Source organism: Stenella coeruleoalba, assembly GCF_951394435.1.
Source record: "Stenella coeruleoalba genome assembly, contig: scaffold_143, whole genome shotgun sequence".
Classification (NCBI taxonomy): Eukaryota; Metazoa; Chordata; class Mammalia; order Artiodactyla; family Delphinidae; genus Stenella; species Stenella coeruleoalba.
The window spans coordinates 285,316-312,585 of record NW_027646418.1 but is presented as its reverse complement, the minus strand read 5'-3'; the positions used below and the strand labels follow the sequence as shown (position 1 = coordinate 312,585).

General features: G+C 43.9%; 1 long non-coding RNA gene across 1 annotated transcript; it reads right to left on the bottom strand.

Annotated features, from left to right (window-relative positions):
- Positions 1–17,085: 17,085 nt before the first annotated feature.
- LOC307181131 lies at positions 17,086–24,522 on the bottom strand. The gene is made up of 3 exons (XR_013825935.1): positions 24,230–24,522; positions 18,042–18,249; positions 17,086–17,170 (listed from the first exon to the last, which is right to left on the bottom strand). It is a non-coding gene; the product is annotated as an uncharacterized lncRNA (long non-coding RNA).
- Positions 24,523–27,270: the final 2,748 nt, after the last annotated feature.

Genomic DNA, 27,270 nt, shown 5'->3' with positions numbered 1-27,270 from the left:
AAATATGGAATAGACAAGAGCTACTCCTTGCTCAACGAAATGGACTCAAAACCCCATATTAAATGCCTAAGAATGTACCTGAGTAGTAAGTATCTTAAAACCTATGGATTGTTATCTCTCCGAAAGAGAAAGAAGCGTGTGTACAGGGGCATAAACGCAGCAGTGATAGGATTGGAGAGGTTCGGGGAGCAAATGAAGACCCTTTGAAGTCATATTGCATGGTACCCATTACACGGGTCTCAACTCTCCAGGTTTAAGGTATTCTTCCTTCAGCTAAAGCATGCATGTGGAACCCAGAGTATGATCAACCGTGTGAACAGGAGACGTGTTCAAATATATCTCAGGTTCCCTCCCCTGGTACTCGGGTGCAACATTCCAGACGCTTTACTAACACTCTCCCGACTTGGAGAGTCAGTCCCTTTAACCTCCTGTTTGGCCCAGTTTGCAATTTCTGCGGAAGATGAACAGGAATAGCGAGAACCAATGAGAGACTACCTGGAGGTGTCTGGACGGGCAAATTTAACTCTCATTTCCCACCAGGAAGAGGAAATAACCAAAGGCTCAGCGTGCCGTGCCGGAACCAGATTAGGGCCTGACACCATCCTGCGGTGTTGCGGCCAGCTAAAAAGAAAGCGAGTTGAAGAAAGGACCTCAGGGGCACTGTAATTCACAAACCTGCAGAGCTATAAATGACAGCTATCATCCAAAAATATACTGAAGTAAGGCTGCCAAGAGGACTTGAAAGCGGGGCAGAATTGCAGGAAACCGATTTCAGGAGGTAGACTGGAATTGCATTGAAAGCATAGGAAAAGAGGCAGAACGTCCACAATGATGCACTTGGCCAAAAAGGGCGTATGCGTTTTTTCCTGAATATATTCAGGAAAAAACGCATACGCCCTTTTTGGCCAACCAAGCAAGCTTGCAAAGGAAATCTGCACTACAATGAAGTCTCACTTCCCCCCGGTCAAAAGGGCCATCTGAAAAATGTGTAAAATCCAGAAAGGCAGGACAGGCCATGGAGAACTGGGAGCCTTGTTATGCTGATGGGCGGGATATAAATTGCCAACAGACACTCGGGAGAAGTGTATGGTGTTTTCAGAAACATCTAAAAAACAAAGCAACAGAGCCTAGGGCACTTCCACTTATGGTCCTATAGCTTAGGGAAATTAAAATCAAAAAGACACAGCCACCCCAAAGTTTGGAACGGCTCTGTTTACAAGAACCTCGTTTACAGTACAAGTTGAACATCTCAGAAAGTGAAAAATGGATAAAGAAGTTGGGGTATTCACTTACAAAGCAATATCACTCAGCAATGAAATCTATGTCATCAGGCCCTTAGCAGCACAATGAGTGGATTCAGATATGATGATTCTAACTGAAATAAGTCACACAGAAAAAGAAACATCATCAGATATCAGTAATACACGGAATGTAAACTTGGCTACACAGGAACTGAATTACAGAACAGAACAGGGTCTCAAATTTAGAAAACCAACTTATGCTTGCTTAAGGGGAAAGGTGAGTTGGTGTGCTGCATAAAACCAGAGATTGAAATGAGCACAGATAAAGTTCCTTAAGCCAAATATGGAATAGACAAGAGCTACTCCTTGCTCAACGAAATGGACTCAACATCGCATATTAAACGCCTAAGAAAGTACCTGACTACTAAGTATCTTAAAACCTATGGATTGCTATGTCTCCGGAAGAGAATCAAGCATGTGAACAGGGGCATAAACGCAGCAGTGATAGGATTGGAGAGGTTCGGTGAGCAAATGAAGACCCTTTGAAGTCATATTGCATGGTAACCATTACACGGGTCTCAACTCTCCAGGTTTAAGGTATTCTTCTTTCAGCTAAAACATGCATGTGGAACCCAGAGTATGATGAACCGTGTGAACGGGAGACGTGTTCAAATATGTCTCAGTTTTCCTCCCCTGGTACTCGGGTGCAACATTCCAGACGCTTTAGTAACACTCTCCCCACTTGGAGAGTCAGCGCCTTTAACCTCCTGTTTGGCCCAGTTTGCAATTTCTGCGGAAGATGAACAGGAATAGCGAGAACCAATGAGAGACTAGCTGGAGGTGTCTGGACGGGCAAATTTAACTCTCATTTCCCACCAGGAAGAGGAATTAACCAAAGGCTCAGCATGCCGTGCCGGAACCAGATTAGGGCCTGAAGCCATCCTGTGGTGTTGTGGCCAGTTCACAAGAAAGCGAGTTGAAGAAAGGAGCTCAGGGGCACTGTAATTCACAAACCTGCAGAGTTATAAATGACAGCTATCGTCCAAAAATATACTGAAGTAAGGCTGCCAAGAGGACTTGAAAGCGGGGCAGAATTGCAGGAAACCGATTTCACGAGGTAGACTGGAATTGCATTGAAAGCATAGGAAAAGAGGCAGAACGTCCACAATGATGCACTTGGCCAAAAAGGGAGTATGCGTTTTTTCCTGAATATATTCAGGAAAAAACGCATACGCCCTTTTTGGCCAACCAAGCATGCTTGCAGAGGATATCTGCACTACAATGAAGTCTCACTTCCCCCCGGTCAAAAGGGCCATCTGAAAAAAGTGTAAAATCCAGAAAGGCAGGACAGGCCATGAAGAACTGGGAGCCTTGTTATGCTGATGGGCGGGATGTAAATTGCCAACAGACACTCGGGAGAAGTGTATGGTGTTTCCTGAAACATCTAAAAAACAAAGCAACAGAGCCTAGGGCACTTCCACTTATGGTCCTATAGTTTAAGGAAATTAAAATCAAAAAGACACAGCCACCCCAATGTTTGGGATGCCTCTGTTTACAAGAACCTCGTTTACCATACAAGTTCAATATCACAGAAAGTGAAAAATGGATAAAATACTTGTGGTACATACGTACAATGCAGTATCACTCAACAATGAAATCTATGTCATCAGGCCCGTAGCAGCATAATGAGTGGATTCAGGTACGATGATTCTAACTAAAATAAGTCACACAGAAAAAGAAACATCATAAGATATCAGTAATACACGGAATGTAAACTTGGCTACACAGGAACTGAATTACAGAACAGAACAGGGTCTCAAATTTAGAAAACCAACTTATGCTTGCTTAAGGGGAAAGGTGAGTAGGGGTGCTGCATAAAACCAGAGATTGAAATGAGCACAGATAAAGTTCCTTAAGCCAAATATGGAATAGACAAGAGCTCCTCCTTGCTCAACGAAATGGACTCAACACCGCATATTAAACGCCTAAGAATGTACCTGACTAGTAAGTATCTTAAAACCTATGGATTGCTATGTCTCCGAAAGAGAATCAAGCCTGTGTACACGGGCATAAACGCAGCAGTGATAGGATTGGAGAGGTTCGGTGAGCAAATGAAGACCCTTTGAAGTCATATTGCATGGTACCCATTACACGGGTCTCAACTCTCCAGGTTTAAGGTATTCTTCCTTCAGCTAAAGCATGCATGTGGAACCCAGAGTATGATCAACCGTGTGAACAGGAGAAGTGTTCAAATATGTCTCAGGTTCCCTCCCCTGGTACTCGGGTGCAACATTCCAGACGCTTTACTAACTCTCTCCCCACTTGGAGAGTCAGCACCTTTAACCTCCTGTTTGGCCCAGTTTGCAATTTCTGCGGAAGATGAACAGGAATAGGGAGAACCAATGAGAGACTAGCTGGAGGTGTCTGGACGGGCAAATTTAACTCTCATTTCCCACCAAGAACAGGAAATAACCAAAGGCTCAGCGTGCCATGCCGGAAACAGATTAGGGCCTGAAGCCATCCTGCGGTGTTGCGGCCAGCTCAAAAGAAAGCGAGTTGAAGAAAGGAGCTCAGGGGCACTGTAATTCACAAACCTGCAGAGTTATAAATGACAGCTATCGTCCAAAAATATACTGAAGTAAGGCTGCCAAGAGGACTTGAAAGCGGGGCAGAATTGCAGGAAACCGATTTCAGGAGGTAGACTGGAATTGCATTGAAAGCATAGGAAAAGAGGCAGAACGTCCACAATGATGCACTTGGCCAAAAAGGGCGTATGCGTTTTTTCCTGAATATATTCAGGAAAAAACGCATACGCACTTTTTGGCCACCAAGCAAGCTTGCAAAGGAAATCTGCACTACAATGAAGTCTCACTTCCCCCCGGTCAATCGGGCAACCTGAAAAAAGTGTAAAATCCAGAAAGGCAGGACAGGCCATGGAGAACTGGGAGCCTTGTTATGCTGATGGGCGGGATGTAAATTGCCAACAGACACTCGGGAGAAGTGTATGGTGTTTCCTGAAACATCTAAAAAACAAAGCAACAGAGCCTAGGGCACATCCACTTATGGTCCTATAGCATAGGGAAATTAAAATCAAAAAGACACAGCCACCCCAAAGTTTGGGACGCCTCTGTTTACAAGAACCTCGTTTACCGTACAAGTTCAATATCACAGAAAGTGAAAAATGGATAAAGAAGTTGTGGTATTTACTTACAAAGCAATATCACTCAGCAATGAAATCTATGTCATCAGGCCCTTAGCAGCACAATGAGTGGATTCAGGTATGATGATTCTAACTGAAATAAGTCACACAGAAAAAGAAACATCATAAGATATCAGTAATACACGGAATGTAAACTTGGCTACACAGGAACTGAATTCCAGAACAAAACAGGGTCTCAAATTTAGAAAACCAACTTATGCTTGCTTAAGGGGAAAGGTGAGTTGGGGTGCTGCATAAAACCAGAGATTGAAACGAGCACAGATAAAGTTCCTTAAGCCAAATATGGAATAGACAAGAGCTACTCCTTGCTCAACGCAATGGACTCAACACCCCATATTAAACGCCTAAGAATGTACCTGACTAGTAAGTATCTTAAAACCTATGGATTGCTATGTCTCCAAAAGAGAATCAAGCATGTGTACAGGGGCATAAACGCAGCAGTGATAGGATTGGAGAGGTTCGGTGAGCAAATGAAGACCCTTTGAAGTCATATTGCATGGTACCCATTCCACGGGTCTCAACTGCCCAGGTTTAAGGTATTCTTCCTTCAGCTAAAACATGCATGTGGAACCTAGAGTATGATCAACCATGTGATCGGGAGATGTGTTCAAATATGTCTCAGTTTTCGTACCCTGGTACTCGGGTGCAACATTCCAGACGCTTTACTAACACTCTCCCGACTTGGAGAGTCAGTCCCTTTAACCTCCTGTTTGGCCCAGTTTGCAATTTCTGCGGAAAATGAACAAGAATAGCGAGAACCAATGAGAGACTAGCTGGAGGCGTCTGGACGGGCAAATTTAACTCTCATTTCCCACCAGGAAGAGGAATTAACCAAAGGCTCAGCGTGCCGTGCCGGAACCAATTAGGGCCTGAAGCCATTCTGCAGTGTTGCGGCCAGGTCAAAAGAAAGCGAGTTGAAGAAAGTAGCTCAGGGGCACTGTAATTCACAAACCTGCAGAGATATAAATGACAGCTATCGTCCAAACATATACTGAAGTAAGACTGCCAAGAGGACTTGAAAGCGGGGCAGAATTGCAGGAAACCGATTTCAGTAGGTAGACTGGAATTGCATTGAAAGCATAGGAAAAGAGGCAGAACGTCCACAATGATGCACTTGGCCAAAAAGGGCGTATGCATTTTTTCCTGAATATATTCAGGAAAAAACGCATACGCCCTTTTTGGCCAAGCAAGCAAACTTGCAAAAGAAATCTGCACTACAATGAAGTCTCACTTCCCCCCGGTCAAAAGGGCCATCTGAAAAAAGTGTAAAATCCAGAAAGGCAGGACAGGCCATGGAGAACTGGGAGCCTTGTTATGCTGATGGGCGGGATGTAAATTGCCAACAGACACTCGGGAGAAGTGTATGGTGTTTCCTGAAACATCTAAAAAACAAAGCAACAGAGCCTAGGGCACTTCCACTTATGGTCCTATAGCTTAGGGAAATTAAAATCAAAAAGACACAGCCACCCCAAAGTTTGGGACGCCTCTGTTTACAAGAACCTCGTTTACCGTACAAGTTCAACATCGCAGAAAGTGAAAAATGGATAAAGAAGTTGTGGTATTTACTTACAAAGCAATATCACTCAGCAATGAAATCTATGTCATCAGGCCCTTAGCAGCACAATGAGTGGATTCAGGTATGATGATTCTAACTGAAATAAGTCACACAGAAAAAGAAACATCATAAGATATCACTAATACACGGAATGTAAACTTGGCTACACAGGAACTGAATTCCAAAACAGAACAGGGTCTCAAATTTAGAAAACCAACTTATGCTTGCTTAAGGGGAAAGGTGAGTTGGGGTGCTGCATAAAACCAGAGATCGAAATGAGCACAGATAAATTTCCTTAAGCCAAATATGGAATAGACAAGAGCTACTCCTTGCTCAACGAAATGGACTCAAAACCCCATATTAAATGCCTAAGAATGTACCTGAGTAGTAAGTATCTTAAAACCTATGGATTGTTATCTCTCCGAAAGAGAAAGAAGCGTGTGTACAGGGGCATAAACGCAGCAGTGATAGGATTGGAGAGGTTCGGTGAGCAAATGAAGACCCTTTGAAGTCATATTGCATGGTACCCATTACACGGGTCTCAACTCTCCAGGTTTAAGGTATTCTTCCTTCAGCTAAAGCATGCATGTGGAACCCAGAGTATGATCAACCGTGTGAACAGGAGACGTGTTCAAATATGTCTCAGGTTCCCTCCCCTGGTACTCGGGTGCAACATTCCAGACGCTTTACTAACTCTCTCCCCACTTGGAGAGTCAGCACCTTTAACCTCCTGTTTGGCCCAGTTTGCAATTTCTGCGGAAGATGAACAGGAATAGGGAGAACCAATGAGAGACTAGCTGGAGGTGTCTGGACGGGCAAATTTAACTCTCATTTCCCACCAAGAACAGGAAATAACCAAAGGCTCAGCGTGCCATGCCGGAAACAGATTAGGGCCTGAAGCCATCCTGCGGTGTTGCGGCCAGCTCAAAAGAAAGCGAGTTGAAGAAAGGAGCTCAGGGGCACTGTAATTCACAAACCTGCAGAGTTATAAATGACAGCTATCGTCCAAAAATATACTGAAGTAAGGCTGCCAAGAGGACTTGAAAGCGGGGCAGAATTGCATGAAACCAATTTCAGGAGGTAGACTGGAATTGCATTGAAAGCATAGGAAAAGAGGCAGAACGTCCACAATGATGCACTTGGCCAAAAAGGGCGTATGCGTTTTTTCCTGAATATATTCAGGAAAAAACGCATACGCACTTTTTGGCCCACCAAGCAACCTTGCAAAGGAAATCTGCACTACAATGAAGTCTCACTTCCCCCCGGTCAATAGGGCCATCTGAAAAAAGTGTAAAATCCAGAAAGGCAGGACAGGCCATGGAGAACTGGGAGCCTTGTTATGCTGATAGGCGGGATGTAAATTGCCAACAGACACTCGGGAGAAGTGTATGGTGTTTCCTGAAACATCTAAAAAACAAAGCAACAGAGCCTAGGGCACATCCACTTATGGTCCTATAGCATAGGGAAATTAAAATCAAAAAGACACAGCCACCCCAAAGTTTGGGACGCCTCTGTTTACAAGAACCTCGTTTACCGTACAAGTTCAATATCACAGAAAGTGAAAAATGGATAAAGAAGTTGTGGTATTTACTTACAAAGCAATATCACTCAGCAATGAAATCTATGTCATCAGGCCCTTAGCAGCACAATGAGTGGATTCAGGTATGATGATTCTAACTGAAATAAGTCACACAGAAAAAGAAACATCATAAGATATCAGTAATACACGGAATGTAAACTTGGCTACACAGGAACTGAATTCCAGAACAAAACAGGGTCTCAAATTTAGAAAACCATCTTATGCTTGCTTAAGGGGAAAGGTGAGTTGGGGTGCTGCATAAAACCAGAGATTGAAATGAGCACAGATAAAGTTCCTTAAGCCAAATATGGAATAGACAAGAGCTACTCCTTGCTCAACGCAATGGACTCAACACCCCATATTAAACGCCTAAGAATGTACCTGACTAGTAAGTATCTTAAAACCTATGGATTGCTATGTCTCCGAAAGAGAATCAAGCATGTGTACAGGGGCATAAACGCAGCAGTGATAGGATTGGAGAGGTTCGGTGAGCAAATGAAGACCCTTTGAAGTCATATTGCATGGTACCCATTCCACGGGTCTCAACTCTCCAGGTTTAAGGTATTCTTTCTTCAGCTAAAACATGCATTTGGAACCCAGCATATGATCAACCATGTGAACGGGAGACGTGTTCAAATATGTCTCAGTTTTCGTACCCTGGTACTCCAGTGCAACATTCCAGACACTTTACTAACACTCTCCCGACTTGGAGAGTCAGTCCCTTTAACCTCCTGTTTGGCCCAGTTTGCAATTTCTGCGGAAGATGAACAGGAATAGCGAGAACCAATGAGAGACTAGCTGGAGGTGTCTGGACGGGCAAATTTAACTCTCATTTCCCACCAGGAAGAGGAATTAACCAAAGGCTCAGCGTGCCGTTCCGGAACCAGATTAGGGCCTGAAGCCATCCTGCGGTGTTGCGGCCAGGTCACAAGAAAGCGAGTTGAAGAAAGGAGCTCAGGGGCACTGTAATTCACAAACCTGCAGAGTTATAAATGACAGCTATCGTCCAAAAATATACTGAAGTAAGGCTGCCAAGAGGACTTGAAAGCGGGGCAGAATTGCAGGAAACCGATTTCAGGAGGTAGACTGGAATTGCATTGAAAGCATAGGAAAAGAGGCAGAACGTCCACAATGATGCACTTGGCCAAAAAGGGCGTATGCGTATTTTCCTGAATATATTCAGGAAAAAACGCATACGCCCTTTTTGGCCAACCAAGCAAACTTGCAAAGGAAATCTGCACTACAATGAAGTCTCACTTCCCCCGGTCAAAAGGGCCATCTGAAAAAAGTGTAAAATCCAGAAAGGCAGGACAGGCCATGGAGAACTGGGAGCCTTGTTATGCTGATGGGCGGGATGTAAACTGCCAACAGACACTCGGGAGAAGTGTATGGTGTTTCCTGAAACATCGAAAAAACAAAGCAACAGAGCCTAGGGCACTTCCACTTATGGTCCTATAGCTTAGGGAAATTAAAATCAAAAAGACACAGCCACCCCAAAGTTTGGGACGCCTCTGGTTACAAGAACCTCGTTTACAGTAGAAGTTCAACATCGCAGAAAGTGAAAAATGGATAAAGAAGTTGTGGTATTTACTTACAAAGCAATATCACTCAGCAATGAAATCTATGTCATCAGGCCCTTAGCAGCACAATGAGTGGATTCAGGTATGATGATTCTAACTGAAATAAGTCACACAGAAAAAGAAACATCATAAGATATCACTAATACACGGAATGTAAACTTGGCTACACAGGAACTGAATTACAGAACGGAACAGGGTCTCAAATTCAGAAAACCAACTTATGCTTGCTTAAGGGGAAAGGTGAGTTGGGGTGCTGCATAAAACCAGAGATTGAAATGAGCACAGATAAAGTTCCTTAAGCCAAATATGGAATAGACAAGAGCTACTCCTTGCTCAACGAAATGGACTCAACACCGCATATTAAACGCCTAAGAATGTACCTCACTAGTAAGTATCTTAAAACCTATGGATTGCTATGTCTCCGAAAGAGAATCAAGCATGTGTACAGGGGCATAAACGCAGCAGTGATAGGATTGGAGAGGTTCGGTGAGCAAATGAAGACGCTTTGAAGTCATATTGCATGGTACCCATTCCACGGGTTTCAACTACCCAGGTTTAAGGTATTCTTCCTTCAGTTAAAACATGCATGTGGAACCTAGAGTATGATCAACCATGTGATTGGGAGACGTGTTCAAATATGTCTCCGTTTTCGTACCCTGGTACTCGGGTGCAACATTCCAGACGCTTTACTAACACTCTCCCGACTTGGAGAGTCAGTCCCTTTAACCTCCTGTTTGGCCCAGTTTGCAATTTCTGCGGAAGATGAACAGGAATAGCGAGAAACAATGAGAGACTAGCTGGAGGTGTCTGGACGGGCAAATTTAACTCTCATTTCCCACCAGGAAGAGGAATTAACCAAAGGCTCAGCGTGCCGTGCCGGAACCAGATTAGGGCCTGAAGCCATCCTGCGGTGTTGCGGCCAGGTCACAAGAAAGCGAGTTGAAGAAAGGAGCTCAGGGGCACTGTAATTCACAAACCTGCAGAGTTATAAATGACAGCTATCGTCCAAAAATATACTGAAGTAAGGCTGCCAAGAGGACTTGAAAGCGGGGCAGAATTGCAGGAAACCGATTTCAGGAGGTAGACTGGAATTGCATTGAAAGCATAGGAAAAGAGGCAGAACGTCCACAATGATGCACTTGGCCAAAAAGGGCGTATGTGTTTTTTCCTGAATATATTCAGGAAAAAACGCATACGCCCTTTTTGGCCAACCAAGCAAACTTGCAAAGGAAATCTGCACTACAATGAAGTCACACTTCCCACCGGTCAAAAGGGCCATCTGAAACAAGTGTAAAATCCAGAAAGGCAAGACAGGCCATGAAGAACTGGGAGCCTTGTTAGGCTGATGGGCGGGATGTAAATTGCCAACAGACACTCCGGAGAAGTGTATGGTGTTTCCTAAAACATCTAAAAAACAAAGCAACAGAACCTAGGGCACTTCCACTTATGGTCCTATAGCTTAGGGAAATTAAAATCAAAAAGACACAGCCACCCCAAAGTTTGGAACGGCTCTGTTTACAAGAACCTCGTTTACCGTACAAGTTCAATATCACAGAACGTGAAAAATGGATAAAGAACTTGTGGTACTTACGTACAATGCACTATCACTCAGCAATGAAATCTACGTCAACAGGCCCATAGCAGCATAATGAGTGGATTCAGGTACGATGATTCTAACTGAAATAAGTCACACAGAAAAACAAACATCATAAGATATCACTAACACACGGAATGTAATCTTGGCTACACAGGAACTGAATTCCAAAACAGAACAGGGTCTCAAATTTAGAAAACAAACTTATGCTTGCTTAAGGGGAAAGGTGAGTTGGGGTGCTGCATAAAACCAGAGATTGAAATGAGCACAGATAAAGTTCCTTAAGCCAAATATGGAATAGACAAGAGCTTCTCCTTGCTCAACGAAATGGACTCAACACACCATATTAAATGCCTAAGAATGTACCTGACTAGTAAGTATCTTAAAACCTATGGATTGCTATGTCTCCAAAAGAGTATCAAGCGTGTGTACAGGGGCATAAACGCAGCAGTGATAGGATTGGAGAGGTTCGGTGAGCAAATGAAGACCCTTTGAAGTCATATTGCATGGTACCCATTACACGGGTCTCAACTCTCCAGGTTTAAGGTATTCTTCCTTCAGTTGAAACATGCATGTGGAACCCAGAGTATGATCAACCATGTGAACGGGAGACGTGTTCAAATATGTCTCAGTTTTCCTCCCCTGGTACTCGGGTGCAACATTCCAGACGCTTTACTAACAATCTCCCCACTTGGAGAGTCAGCGCCTTTAACCTCCTGTTTGGCCCAGTTTGCAATTTCTGCGGAAGATGAACAGGAATAGCGAGAACCAATGAGAGACTAGCTGGAGGTGTCTGGACGGGCAAATTTAACTCTCATTTCCACCAGGAAGAGGAATTAACCAAAGGCTCAGCGTGCCGTGTCGGAACCAGATTAGGGCCTGAAGCCATCCTGCGGTGTTGCGGCCAGCTCACAAGAAAGCAAGTTGAAGAAAGGAGCTCAGGGGCACTGTAATTCACAAACCTGCTGAGTTTTAAATGACAGCTATCGTCCAAAAATAGACTGAAGTAAGGCTGCCAAGAGGACTTGAAAGCGGGGCAGAATTGCAGGAAACCGATTTCAGGAGGTAGACTGGAATTGCATTGAAAGCATAGGAAAAGAGGCAAAACGTCGACAGTGATGCACTTGGCCAAAAAGGGCGTATGCGTTTTTTCCTGAATATATTCAGGAAAAAACGCATACGCCCTTTTTGGCCAACCAAGCAAGCTTGCAAAGGAAATCTGCACTACAATGAAGTCTCACTTCCCCCCGGTCAAAAGGGCCATCTGAAAAAAGTGTAAAATCCAGAAAGGCAGGACAGGCCATGGAGAACTGGGAGCCTCGTTATGCTGATGGGCGGGATGTAAATTGCCAACAGACACTCGGGAGAAGTGTATGGTGTTTCCTGAAACATCTAAAAAACAAAGCAACAGAGCCTAGGGCACCTCCACTTATGGTCCTATAGCTTAGGGAAATTAAAATCAAAAAGACACAGCCACCCCAAAGTTTGGGACGCCTCTGTTTACAAGAACCTCGTTTACAGTAGAAGTTCAACATCGCAGAAAGTGAAAAATGGATAAAGAAGTTGTGGTATTTACTTACAAAGCAATATCACTCAGCAATGAAATCTATGTCATCAGGCCCGTAGCAGCATAATGAGTGGATTCAGGTACGATGATTCTAACTGAAATAAGTCACACAGAAAAAGAAACATCATAAGATATCACTTATACACGGAATGTAAACTTGGCTACACAGGAACTGTTTTCCAAAACAGAACAGGGTCTCAAATTTAGAAAACCAACTTATGCTTGCTTAAGGGGAAAGGTGAGTTGGGGTGCTGCATAAAACCAGAGATTGAAATGAGCACAGATAAAGATCCTTAAGCCAAATATGGAATAGACAAGAGCTACTCCTTGCTCAACGAAATGGACTCAACACCCCATATTAAACGCCTAAGAATGTACCTGACTAGTAAGTACCTTAAAACCTATGGATTGCTATGTCTCCGAAAGAGAATCAAGCATGTGTACAGGGGCATAAACGCAGCAGTGATAGGATTGGAGAGGTTCGGAGAGCAAATGAAAACCCTTTGAAGACATATTCCATGGTACCCATTCCACGGGTTTCAACTACCCAGTTTTAAGGTATTGTTCCTTCAGCTAAAACATGCATGTGGAACCTAGAGTATGATCAACCATGTGATCGGGAGACGTTTTCAAATATGTCTCAGTTTTCGTACCCTCGTACTCGGGTGCAACATTCCAGACGCTTTACTAACACTCTCCCCACTTGGAGAGTCAGAGCCTTTAACCTCCTGTTTGGCCCAGTTTGCAATTTCTGCGGAAAATGAACAGGAATAGGGAGAACCAATCACAGACTAGCTGGAGGTGTCTGGACGGGCAAATTTAACTCTCTTATCCCACCAGGAAGAGGAAATAACCAAAGGCTCAGCGTGCCGTGCCGGAACCAGATTAGGGCCTGAAGCCATCCTGCGGTGTTGCGGCCAGGTCACAAGAAAGCGAGTTGTAGAAAGTAGCTCAAGGGCACTGTAATTCACAAACCTGCAGAGTTATAAATGACAGCTATCGTCCAAAAATAGACTCAAGTAAGGCTGCCAAGAGGACTTGAAAGCGGGGCAGAATTGCAGGAAACCGATTTCAGGAGGTAGACTGGAATTGCATTGAAAGCATAGGAAAAGAGGCAAAAGGTCCACAATGATGCCTTTGGCCAAAAAGGGCGTATGCGTTTTTTCCTGAATATATTCAGGAAAAAACGCATACGCCCTTTTTCGCCAACCAAGCAAGCTTGCAAAGGAAATCTGCACTACAATGAAGTCTCTCTTCCTCCCGGTCAAAAGGGCCATCTGAAAAAAGTGTAAAATCCAGAAAGGCAGGACAGGCCATGGAGAACTGGGAGCCTTGTTATGCTGATGGGCGGGATGTAAATTGCCAACAGACACTCGGGAGAAGTGTATGGTGTTTCCTGAAACATCTAAAAAACAAAGCAACAGAGCCTAGGGCACTTCCACTTATGGTCCTATAGCTTAGGGAAATTAAAATCAAAAAGACACAGCCACCCCAAAGTTTGGGACGCCTCTGTTTACAAGAACCTCGTTTACCGTACAAGTTCAATATCACAGAAAGTGAAAAATGGATAAAGAACTTGTGGTACTTACGTACAATGCAGTATCACTCAGCAATGAAATCTATGTCATCAGGCCCGTAGAAGCATAATGAGTGGATTCAGGTACGATGATTCTAGCTGAAATAAGTCACACAGAAAAAGAAACATCATAAGATATCAGTAATACACGGAATGTAAACTTGGCTACACAGGAACTGAATTACAGAACAGAACAGGGTCTCAAATTTAGAAAACCAACTTATGCTTGCTTAAGGGGAAAGGTGAGTTGGGGTGCTGCATAAAAACAGAGATCGAAATGAGCACAGATAAAGTTCCTTAAGCCAAATATGGAATAGACAAGAGCTACTCCTTGCTCAACGAAATGGACTCAACACCGCATATTAAACGCCTAAGAATGTACCTGACTAGTAAGTATCTTAAAACCTATGGATTGCTATGTCTCCGAAAGAGAATCAAGCATGTGTACAGGGGCATAAACGCAGCAGTGATAGGATTGGAGAGGTTCGGTGAGCAAATGAGACCCTTTGAAGTCATATTGCATGGTACCCATTCCACGGATTTCAACTACCCAGGTTTAAGGTATTCTTCCTTCAGCTAAAACATGCATGTGGAACCTAGAGTATGATCAACCATGTGATCGGGAGACGTGTTCAAATATGTCTCAGTTTTCGTACCCTGGTACTCGGGTGCAACATTCCAGACGCTTTACTAACACTCTCCCGACTTGGAGAGTCAGTCCCTTTAACCTCCTGTTTGGCCCAGTTTGCAATTTCTGCGGAAGATGAACAGGAATAGCGAGAACCAATGAGAGACTAGCTGGAGGTGTCTGGACGGGCAAATTTAACTCTCATTTCCCACCAGGAAGAGGAATTAACCAAAAGCTCAGCATGCCGTGCCGGAACCAGATTAGGGACTGAAGCCATCCTGCGGAGTTGCGGCCAGCTCAAAAGAAAGCGAGTTGAAGAAAGGAGCTCAGGGGCACTGTAATTCACAAACCTGCAGAGTTATAAATGACAGCTATCGTCCAAAAATAGACTGAAGTAAGGCTGCCAAGAGGACTTGAAAGCGGGGCAGAATTGCAGGAAACCGATTTCAGGAGGTAGACTGGAATTGCATTGAAAGCATAGGAAAAGAGGCAGAACGTCCACAATGATGCACTTGGCCAAAAAGGGCGTATGCGTTTTTTCCTGAATATATTCAGGAAAAAACGCATACGCCCTTTTTGGCCAACCAAGCAAACTTGCAAAGGAAATCTGCACTACAATGAAGTCTCACTTCCCCCCGGTCAAAAGGGCCATCTGAAAAAAGTGTCAAATCCAGAAAGGCAGGACAGGCCATGGAGAACTGGGAGCCTTGTTATGCTGATGGGCGGGATGTAAATTGCCAACAGACACTCGGGAGAAGTGTATGGTGTTTCCTGAAACATCTAAAAAACAAAGCAACAGAGCCTAGGGCACTTCCACTTATGGTCCTATAGCTTAGGGAAATTAAAATCAAAAAGACACAGCCACCCCAAAGTTTGGGACGCCTCTGTTTACAAGAACCTCGTTTACCGTACAAGTTCCATATCGCAGAAAGTGAAAAATGGATAAAGAACTTGTGGTACTTACGTACAATGCAGTATCACTCAGCAATGAAATCTATGTCATCAGGCCCGTAGCAGCATAATGAGTGGATTCAGGTACGATGATTCTAACTGAAATAAGTCACAGAGAGAAAGAAACATCATAAGATATCACTAATACACGGAATGTAAACTTGGCTACACAGGAACTGAATTCCAAAACAGAACAGGGTCTCAAATTTAGAAAACCAACTTATGCTTGCTTAAGGGGAAAGGTGAGTTGGGGTGCTGCATAAAACCAGAGATTGAAATGAGCACAGATAAAGTTCCTTAAGCCAAATATGGAATAGACAAGAGCTACTCCTTGCTCAACGAAATGGACTCAACACCCCATATTAAACGCCTAAGAATGTACCTGACTAGTAAGTATCTTAAAACCTATGGATTGCTATGTCTCCAAAAGAGAATCAAGCGTGTGTACAGGGGCATAAACGCAGCAGTGATAGGATTGGAGAGGTTCGGTGAGCAAATGAAGACCCTTTGAAGTCATATTGCATGGTACCCATTCCACGGGTCTCAACTCTCCAGATTTAAGGTATTCTTCCTTCAGCTAAAACATGCATGTGGAACCCAGGGTATGATCAACCGTGTGAACGGGAGACGTGTTCAAATATGTCTCAGTTTTCATCCCCTGGTACTCGGGTGCAACATTCCAGACGCTTTACTAACACTCTCCCCACTTGGAGAGTCAGCGCCTTTAACCTCCTGTTTGGCCCAGTTTGCAATTTCTGCGCAAGATGAACAGGAATAGCGAGAACCAATGAGAGACTAGCTGGAGGTGTCTGGACGGGCAAATTTAACTCTCATTTCCCACCAGGAAGAGGAAATAACCAAAGGCTCAGCGTGCCGAGCCGGAACCAGATTAGGGACTGAAGCCATCCTGCAGAGTTGCGGCCAGCTCACAAGAAAGCGAGTTGTAGAAAGTAGCTCAGGGGCACTGTAATTCACAAACCTGCAGAGTTATAAATGACAGCTATCGTCCAAAAATAGACTCAAGTAAGGCTGCCAAGAGGACTTGAAAGCGGGGCAGAATTGCAGGAAACCGATTTCAGGAGGTAGACTGGAATTGCATTGAAAGCATAGGAAAAGAGGCAGAACGTCCACAATGATGCCTTTGGCCAAAAAGGGCGTATGCGTTTTTTCCTGAATATATTCAGGAAAAAACGCATACGCCCTTTTTGGCCAACCAAGCAAGCTTGCAAAGGAAATCTGCACTACAATGAAGTCTCAGTTCCTCCCTGTCAAAAGGGCCATCTGAAAAAAGTGTAAAATCCAGAAAGGCAGGACAGGCCATGGAGAACTGCGAGCCTTGTTATGCTGATGGGCGGGATGTAAATTGCCAACAGACACTCGGGAGAAGTGTATGGTGTTTCCTGAAACATCTAAAAAACAAAGCAACAGAGCCTAGGGCACTTCCACTTATGGTCCTATAGCTTAGGGAAATTAAAATCAAAAAGACACAGCCACCCCAAAGTTTGGAACGGCTCTGTTTACAAGAACCTCGTTTACAGTACAAGTTCAACATCGCAGAAAGTAAAAAATGGATAAAGAAGTTGTGGTATTTACTTACAAAGCAATATCACTCAGCAATGAAATCTATGTCATCAGGCCCTTAGCAGAACAATGAGTGGATTCAAGTATGATGATTCTAACTGAAATAAGTCACACAGAAAAAGAAACATCATAAGATATCAGTAATACACGGAATGTAAACTTGGCTACACAGGAACTGAATTACAGAACAGAACAGGGTCTCAAATTTAGAAAACCAACCTATGCTGGCTTAAGGGTAAAGGTGAGTTGGGGTGCTGCATAAAACCAGAGATTGAAATGAGCACAGATAAAGTTCCTTAAGCCAAATATGGAATAGACAAGAGCTCCTCCTTGCTCAACGAAATGGACTCAACACCGCATATTAAACGCCTAAGAATGTACCTGACTAGTAAGTATCTTAAAACCTATGGATTGCTATGTCTCCGAAAGAGAATCAAGCATGTGTACAGGGGCATAAACGCAGCAGTGATAGGATTGGAGAGGTTCGGTGAGCAAATGAAGACCCTTTGAAGTCATATTGCATGGTACCCATTCCAGGGGTCTCAACTCTCCAGGTTTAAGGTATTCTTCCTTCAGCTAAAACATGCATGTGGAACCCAGAGTATGATCAACCGTGTGAATGGGAGACGTGTTCAAATGTGTCTCAGTTTTCCTCCCCTGGTACTCGGGTGCTCTTGGGAGCCAAGAAGTTTTCACCATTAGAAGATGGCCGACACCCTGCTTCTCTTCCTGATTTATGAGATAGAAGTTCGCGCCTAAAATGAAAGCCCACGCACGCAGCACCAATGATGATTAGCCAAGTACTTCCCTCATTCTGAATCCCGCCCCCCTTTCTCTGCAGTGTATAAATACAGCTACCGCAGCAATAAAAGTTTGAGGCTTGATCAGGATTTTGTCTTGCCTCCATTCTTTCGCGTCTCCTGCCCTTCCCCCTTTTTTCAACCCCCACAGGTTCCTCCTCGGACTCACAAGGATTTGTCCTGCTGGTCGGGACTCCCGGGGACGCCCGGGGCCGTACACAATTGGCGCCCAACGTGGGGCTCGTGGAACGGATCCTGACGGAGGTAGCACGCTTACGAACGCCTGGCCAGGCACCCACTGAGCCGCCGCGAGACTTACTCGAAAGTGCAGCTTGATTAGGTCCCCGGAGGACTGGCCGCCCTTCGGCAGTCGTGACCTGAGGATAAGGTAAGCGGAGCTATAAATATGGGACAGGAATTGAGTTCCCATGAACTCTTTCTTCAGGGGATCGAGGATTCCCTCAAGATGCGGAAGATTAAGGCTAGAAAAAAAAGATTTGCGTGAATTCTTTATGTTCTTGTCTGATGTTTGCCCATAGTTCCCACAGGAAGGGACAATAGATAAAAAATGCTGGAATCGTGTAGGAAATTGTTTAAATGATTATTATCAAACCTTTGGGCCTTCTAAAGTGCCTGTGACTGCATTTTCGTATTGGAATTTAATTAGGGAGATTCTCATGGGTCATTTTTTTGACCCCGATGTCCAAAAGGTTGTAGAGAACGGGGAAACAATTCTTAAAGCAGCCTCTCGTCTCCATTCAGCTTGTCCATCCGTTACCATTGATATGGGTTCAAATGAAGAGTTCCCCAAAATTCCAGAAACCGGTCATCATTATCCCACAGATGATAAAGTTATCCCAAAGATTTATCCTTCCCTTACTGCTATTAAGGGTGATCCCAATGATGACCAGCTTTCCCCCCAAGATCAGGAAACTCTCGATGAGCAGGCTGCTCGTTATCATCGCAATGATGATCCCTGGGGATTCCCCCTTTTGAAGCCTCCACCATCTTATAATACTCCTCATCAGATGCCTGCCTTTAGCGCCCCTGCTCCCATTGCCCCCCTGATTGATCCCCTTCGACAGGCTAAGATGGCCTTAACCCAGGAAATTTCCTCTTTGAGAGATGTTTTACAACAAAAACGGGAACGCTTGGATCTCCTAAAGGAGCTTAAGGCCCTTGAGGTGGAGCTTACTTCTTTTAATGTCTCGAACGGTCCCAATAAACCCCCGCTTCGACAAAAACCAGGATCCATTAAGTTAGCCTTCCCTGTTACTCGCAGTCAAAATTTACCCACTCAAGGTGAAATTCAAGCTGAAGATAGTGAGGAAGGGGAAGAGGAAGAGGGAGAAGAATCTCCTGAACGTGATGAGGGACCAGATATTCATAATTCTTCTGGGGGCGGCCCTTTTGAACATAAATATCGCCGCCTCAATTTAAAACATATAAAAGATTTAAAATCTGCTGTCAATAATTATGGGCCCACAGCCCCTTATACATTGGCAATCTTGGAGGGATTAAGCGATCGCTGGCTGACCCCAAATGATTGGCTTACCCTGGCTCGGGCCACCCTTTCTGGGGGAGATTTTGTTTTATGGCGCACTGAATTTGCAGAAAATTGTAGAGAAACTGCCCAAAGAAATGCTGAAAACAGAACTTCCCGATCATGGACCCGAGATAAATTACTTGGCCGTCCCCCCTATGAATCCAATGAGTCTCAGGCTGCTTTTCCCCCTGGTTTGTTGGCTCAAATACAACATGCTGGCCTTAAGGCCTGGCGCCGTCTTCCGCCTAAGGGTTCGCCCACAACTTCCTTGGCAAAAATTCGCCAGGGACCAGAAGAGCCTTATTGTGAGTTTATTAGCCGCCTCACGGACGCCGCCGAGCGTGTAGTGGGTGATAGTGAAACTGATAATGCCTTTGTTAAACATTTAGCTTATGAAAATGCCAATCCGGCCTGCCAAGCTGCCCTTCGGGCTCATCGTGGTGGTAGCCTGGCTGATTACATTAAGTTGTGCTCCGGAATTGGTCCCTCCCATTCTGTTGGTCTTGCGATTGGAGCTGCTCTAAAAGATTTTATTAAAGATACATCCGTCCTAGATAAACAACAAAAAACTTGCTATAATTGCAAACAACCTGGACATTTTGCCCGGGATTGTTCATTACATAGACAAGGACAGTCATTAAAGGCTAACCCACAACAACCCCAATATCAATCCCGGGCTCCTCCCACCACCGTTTGCCCTCGTTGTAAAAGAGGCAAACATTGGTCTTCAGAATGTTTTTCAAAAACGGATATAAATGGCCAATTGCTCCCCAAAAAACAGGGAAACTTTTCACGGGGCCAGCCCCTGGCCCCTTCCTTGGAACCAAACCAAGGGGCAATTCGGTTTGTTCCTCAAAAATCTGGACAAGTTCCCTGCACCCAGATGTTGGCTCCCTCTGTCGAGCCACACCTGGAAGTGCAGGATTGGACTTCTGTGCCTCCACCGACTCAATATTAGTCCCAGAACAAGGAGTACAACCCATTCCCACAGAAGTTTATGGCCCCCTGCCCCCAAATACTTTTGGTTTAATTTTAGGAAGAGGTAGTTCTGCTTTGGCTGGCCTCCAAATTATACCTGGTGTTATTGATAATGATTATTCAGGTCAAATTACCCTTTTGGCATCTGCTTTACAAGGCCCTATATCAATCCCTAAAGGTCAAAGGATAGCACAGTTAGTATTGTTGCCCCTAAATTCTTTAAATAAGAGCCATACTAATTGTCCTAGAGCAGATGCTGCTTTTGGCTCCTCAGATATTTATTGGGTCCAACAAATTACTCCTGAAAGGCCACTCCTAACCCTGTGGTTAGATGGAAAGAAATTTGAGGGTTTAGTCGATACAGGAGCCGATGCAACAGTTATTTCGGAAAAATATTGGCCCTCCTCTTGGCCTTGTACAGTGTCTATAACTCATTTACAAGGCATAGGACATTCTACCAATCCTAAACGGAGTTCTAAAGTTCTTACATGGATAGATACTGAAGGTAATACTGGACAGGTACAACCTTATATTTTGCCACATATCCCGTTGAATCTTTGGGGACGTGACATCCTGTCACAATTAAAGTTAATCATGGCCAGCCCCAATGAGGTGGTGACCCAACAAATGCTAAACCAAGGGTTTCTACCAGGCTTAGGCTTAGGAAAAAATAATCAGGGTATTACACGACCTATTTCCCTGGCATCTAACATAAATCGCCAGGGCCTAGGCAGTTCGCCTTTTTCTTAGCGGCCATTGACCTTCCTGTGCCCCATGCGGACAAAATACGATGGAAAACTAATGATCCCGTTTGGGTGGACCAATGGCCTCTAACAGAAGAAAAACTTACAGCTGCCACAAAGTTAGTGCAGGAACAATTGGCCGCTGGACATTTAGAAGCCACTACTTCGCCATGGAATACCCCTATATTTGTGATAAAAAAGAGATCTGGCTCATGGCGACTTCTCCAATATCTTAGGGAAATTAATAAAACAATGTTTACTATGGGAGCTTTACAGCCTGGCTTGCCTTCTCCTATTGCCATTCCAGCTGGCTATTTTAAAATCATTATTGATCTTAAAGATTGCTTTTTTACTATCCCTCTCCATCCTCAGGATAGAGAGCGTTTTGCATTTAGTCTCCCAGTAATTAATTTTAAAGGCCCAATGCCACGTTTTCAATGGAAGGTCCTCCCGCAGGGTATGGCCAATAGCCCCACCTTATGTCAAAAATTTGTTGCACAAGCTGTAGACCCTCTTAGGGCTCGTTGGCCTGGTATCTATATCATTCATTATATGGATGATATTCTTTTGGCTGGAAAATCAACTGATGAACTCCTTAAGTGTTATCAAGATTTAAAAGATAATCTTGCTTCCTCTGGCCTTCAAATTGCTTCAAATAAGGTACAATTAAAAGATCCATACTATTATCTTGGTTTCGAATTAAACAAAAAAATAATTACCACTCAAAAGATACACATACAAGTATCACATTTGCAAACCCTCAATGATTTTCAAAAATTTTTGGGAGATATTAATTGGCTACGACCGTATCTTAAACTTACTACGGGAGAGTTAAAACCCTTATTCGAAATTTTACAAGGGCCATCAGATCCCTTGTCACCCCGTAGGCTGACTAAGGAGGCTAAAAATTCTCTTCAATTAGTAGAAAAGGCCATTAGATGTCAACAGATTACCTTTTTAGATTATGGTCGTCCCTTTAGTTTGATTATTTGTGCCACTGCACATACACCCACTGGAGTCCTATGGCAAGATCATCCCCTCTTGTGGATACATTTGTCCGTATCTCCTAATAAAGTGCTTAAGACCTACCCTTCCTTAGTAGCACAGGTTCTTACTTTGGGCAGAGAAAAAAGCCGTCAATTTTTTGGCAGAGATCCTGATCATTTGATTCTCCCCTATACCAAAGAAGAGCTTAGTTGGTTATTACAAACTGATGATAAATGGCTTGTTTCCTTATCCTCCTTTCAGGGTAATATTGATAATCATTATCCACCTGATAAGCTCCTTCAGTTTGCTAGAAAACATCTGTTTATATTTCCCAAAATCACTTCTGCTGTTCCTCTGGGAGATGCTGCCCTAGTATTCACTGATGGATCATCATCCGGTGTTGCTGTATTTGTTATAAATAATCAGCCCTATAGGGTACAGTCCCCCTTTTTATCAGCACAACTTGTTGAGCTTTTTGCCATTCTTCAGGTTTTTGAGATGTTACAGAATATCCCCTTTAATTTATATACGGACAGCTCATATATAGCTTTGTCCGTCCCCCTTTTAGAAACTGTTCCATATATTAAACCCTCTTCCAATGCTGTTCCCCTTTTTCAACAACTTCAAAGTTTTATACTTCGAAGACAAGCGCCTTTTTTTATTGATCATCTTAGGGCTCATACAGATCTTCCTGGACCCCTCTCTCAGGGCAATGATTTAGCTGATAAAAATGCCCACCTGATGTGCACCGTAACCTCTGATTCTGTTTCTCAAGCTACTCAATTTCATCAGCTACATCATGTTAATGCACATACTCTTCGCTTAATGTTTAAGCTTACTCGAGAACAATCAAGACAAATTGTAAAAAATTGTCCAGGGTGCGTTACATTTTTACCTCTTCCACATCTTGGGGTAAACCCAAGAGGTCTATTACCTAATGAAATCTGGCAGATGGATGTTACCCATCTTGCTAAATTTGGAAAATTAAAATTTATTCATGTGTCCATTGATACCTTTAGCGGCTTTATATATGCCTCCCTTCAGGGAGGAGAAGCCACAAAAAACATTATTTCACATGTGCTCCAATGTTTTACAGTTTTAGGCAAGCCTCAAATAATTAAAACAGATAATGGGCCTGAGTATACCTCCCAGGCTTTCCAAGATTTTTGCACCCGGCTTCAAATAAAACATCTTACGGGAATTCCATATAACCCCCAGGGTCAAGGCATAGTAGAAAGAGCCCATCAAACCCTTAAAAATACCATTTCCAAGCTTAAAAATAATGATTTAACTGCTACAAAAAATTCCCCAAAAAATATTCTTAGTCATGCCCTGTTTGTAATTAATTTTTTACAATTAGATAATAATGGTAGATCTGCCGCCGATCGCCTTTGGCATCAAGAAACTAAAAATCAATATGCACAAGTTATGTGGAAAGACCCTTTGACCTTTAAATGGCATGGACCCGATCCACTCCTCATCTGGGGGAGGGGATCCGCATGTGTATATAATACCAAAGAAGGTGGAGCACGCTGGTTGCCTGAGCACCTTATTAAACCTATAAGTTCTATAAAGTAATAAATTTTATCCAGGGCCCTTTTCCCTGAGATTGTATTTCTTTTTCTTTTTCAGAAAAAGATGGAGACCCTCCTAATATTGAAAGAGCGGCAGAGACGACATGAGCTATCCGTTGTGACCCTGATCCTGTCATCTTTGCTGGTTGTTGGACAGGCTGAAAGCACTCCCCACTTGCCTCAAAATTTAACCTCATACATTACCATCGCCTCGCCATTACAGAAGCAGAACCAAAGGATGATTCTGGCTGCCCCTCCACTGGAGCGGCATGAAACAGAGACATGCCTACCCCCCTCTTTGATGGAGGGTATGGGTACCGAGTTGAGTGTGGCAGCAAAGCATGCACAAGGGAAAACGTGTATATATGTATATACAAGGTAATCTCTGTTATTCCCTGTGAGTATACCTGAATTATGATAGAGGTTGGTATCTAAACATTGTTTTTGGCTTTTAGTAGCTAAGATTATCTTTGGCTCTGCCTCTCCTCCCCAAAAGATACCAAGAGCCGATGAGTGTGGACACACATACCTTGTCCACGGGAGGATTCAGGTCACTACTCCCTCACTCGGTTAATGCCCACCTCCTTAAAAGAAATAAAAAGGGAGGAAATGTTGGGAGCCAAGAAGTTTTCGCCATTAGAAGATGGCCGACACCCTGCTTCTCTTCCTGATTTATGAGATAGAAGTTCGCGCCTAAAATGAAAGCCCGCGCACGCAGCACCAATGATGATTAGCCAAGTACTTCCCTCATTCTGAATCCCGCCCCCCTTTCTCTGCAGTGTATAAATACAGCTACCGCAGCAATAAAAGTTTGAGGCTTGATCAGGATTTTGTCTTGCCTCCATTCTTTCGCGTCTTCTGCCCTTCCCCCTTTTTTCAACCCCCACAGGTTCCTCCTCGGACTCACAAGGATTTGTCCTGCTGGTCGGGACTCCCGGGGACGCCCGGGGCCGTACACAGGGTGCAACATTCCAGACGCTTTACTAACACTCTCCCCACTAGGAGAGTCAGCGCCTTTAACCTCCTGTTTGGCCCAGTTTGCAATTTCTGCGGAAGATGAACAGGAATAGTGAGAACCAATGAGAGACTAGCTGGAGGTGTCTGGACGGGCAAATTTAACTCTCATTTGCCAACAGGAAGAGGAATTAACCAAAGGCTCAGCGTGCCATGCCGGAACAAGATTAGGCCTGAAGCCATCATGCGGTGTTGCGACAAGCTCACAAGAAAGCGAGTTGAAGAAATGAGCTCAGGGGCACTGTAATTCACAAACCTGCAGAGTTATAAATGACAGCTATCGTCCAAAAATATACTGAGTAAGGCTGCCAAGAGGACTTGAAAGCGGGGCAGAATTGCAGGAAACCGATTTCAGGAGGTAGACTGGAATTGCATTGAAAGCATAGGAAAAGAGGCAGAACGTCCACAATGATGCACTTGGCCAAAAAGCGCGAATGCGTTTTTTCCTGAATATATTCAGGAAAAAACGCATACGCCCTTTTTGGCCAACCAAGCAAGCTTGCAAAGGAACTCTGCACTACAATGAAGTCTCACTTCCCCCCCGGTCAAAAGGGCCATCTGAAAAAAGTGTAAAATCCAGAAAGGCAGGACAGGCCATGGAGAACTGGGAGCCTTGTTATGCTGATGGGCGGGATGTAAATTGCCAACAGACACTCCGGAGAAGTGTATGGTGTTTCCTGAAACATCTAAAAAACAAAGCAACAGAGCCTAGGGCACTTCCACTTATGGTCCTATAGCTTAGGGAAATTAAAATCAAAAAGACACAGCCACCCCAAAGTTTGGGACGCCTCTGTTTACAAGAACCTCATTTACCGTACAAGTTCAATATCACAGAAAGTGAAAAATGGATAAAGAACTTGTGGTACTTACGTACAATGCAGTATCACTCAGCAATGAAATCTATGTCATCAGGCCCGTAGCAGCATAATGAGTGGATTCAGGTACGATGATTCTAACTGAAATAAGTCACACAGAGAAAGAAACATCATAAGATATCAGTAATACACGGAATGTAAACTTGGCTACACAGGAACTGAATTCCAAAACAGAACAGGGTCTCAAATTTAGAAACCCAACTTATGCTTGCTTAAGGGGAAAGGTGAGTTGGGGTGCTGCATAAAACCAGAGATCGAAATGAGCACAGATAAAGTTCCTTAAGCCAAATATGGAATAGACAAGAGCTACTCCTTGCTCAACGAAATGGACTCAACACCCCATATTAAACACCTAAGAATGTACCTGACTAGTAAGTATCTTAAAACCTATGGATTGCTATGTCTCCAAAAGAGAATCAAGCGTGTGTACTGGGGCATAAACGCAGCAGTGATAGGATTGGAGAGGTTCGGTGAGCAAATGAAGACCCTTTGAAGTCATATTGCATGGTACCCGTTACTCGGGTCTCAACTCTCCAGGTTTAAGGTATTCATCCTTCAGCTAAAACATGCATGTGGAACCCAGAGTATGATCAACCATGTGAATGGGAGACGTGTTCAAATATGTCTCAGTTTTCCTCCCCTGGTACTCGGGTACAACATTCCAGACGCTTTACTAACACTCTCCTGACTTGGAGAGCCAGCGCCTTTAACCTCCTGTTTGGCCCAGTTTGCAATTTCTGCGGAAGATGAACAGGAATAGAGAGAACCAATGAGAGACTAGTTGGAGGTGTCTGGACGGGCAAATTTAACTCTCATTTCCCACCAGGAAGAGGAATTAACCAAAGGCTCAGCGTGTCGTGTCGGAACCAGATTAGGGCCTGAAGCCATCCTGCGGTGTTGCGGCCAGGTCACAAGAAAGCGAGTTGAAGAAAGGAGCTCAGGGGCACTGTAATTCACAAACCTGCAGAGTTATAAACGACAGCTATCGTCCAAAAATATACTGAAGTAAGGCTGCCAAGAGGACTTGAAAGCGGGGCAGAATTGCAGGAAACCGATTTCAGGAGGTAGACTGGAATTGCATTGAAAGCATAGGAAAAGGGGCAGAACGTCCACAATGATGCACTTGGCCTAAAAGGGCGTATGCGTTTTTTCCTGAATATATTCACGAAAAAACGCATACGCCCTTTTTGGCAAACCAAGCAAACTTGCAAAGGAAATCTGCACTACAATGAAGTCTCACTTTCCCCTGGTCAAAAGGGCCATCTGAAAAAAGTGTAAAATCCAGAAAGGCAGGACAGGCCATGGAGAACTGGGAGCCTCGTTATGCTGATGGGCGGGATGTAAATTGCCAACAGACACTCGGGAGAAGTGTATGGTGTTTCCTGAAACATCTAAAAAACAAAGCAACAGAGCCTAGGGCACTTCCACTTATGGTCCTATATATTAGGGAAATTAAAGTCAAAAAGACACAGCCACCACAAAGTTTGGGACGCCTCTGTTTACAAGAACCTCATTTACCGTACAAGTTCAATATCACAAAAAGTGAAAAATGGATAAAGAACTTGTGGTACTTACGTACAATGCAGTATCACTCAGCAATGAAATTTATGTCATCAGGCCCGTAGCAGCATAATGAGTGGATTCAGGTATGATGATTCTAACTGAAATAAGTCACACAGAA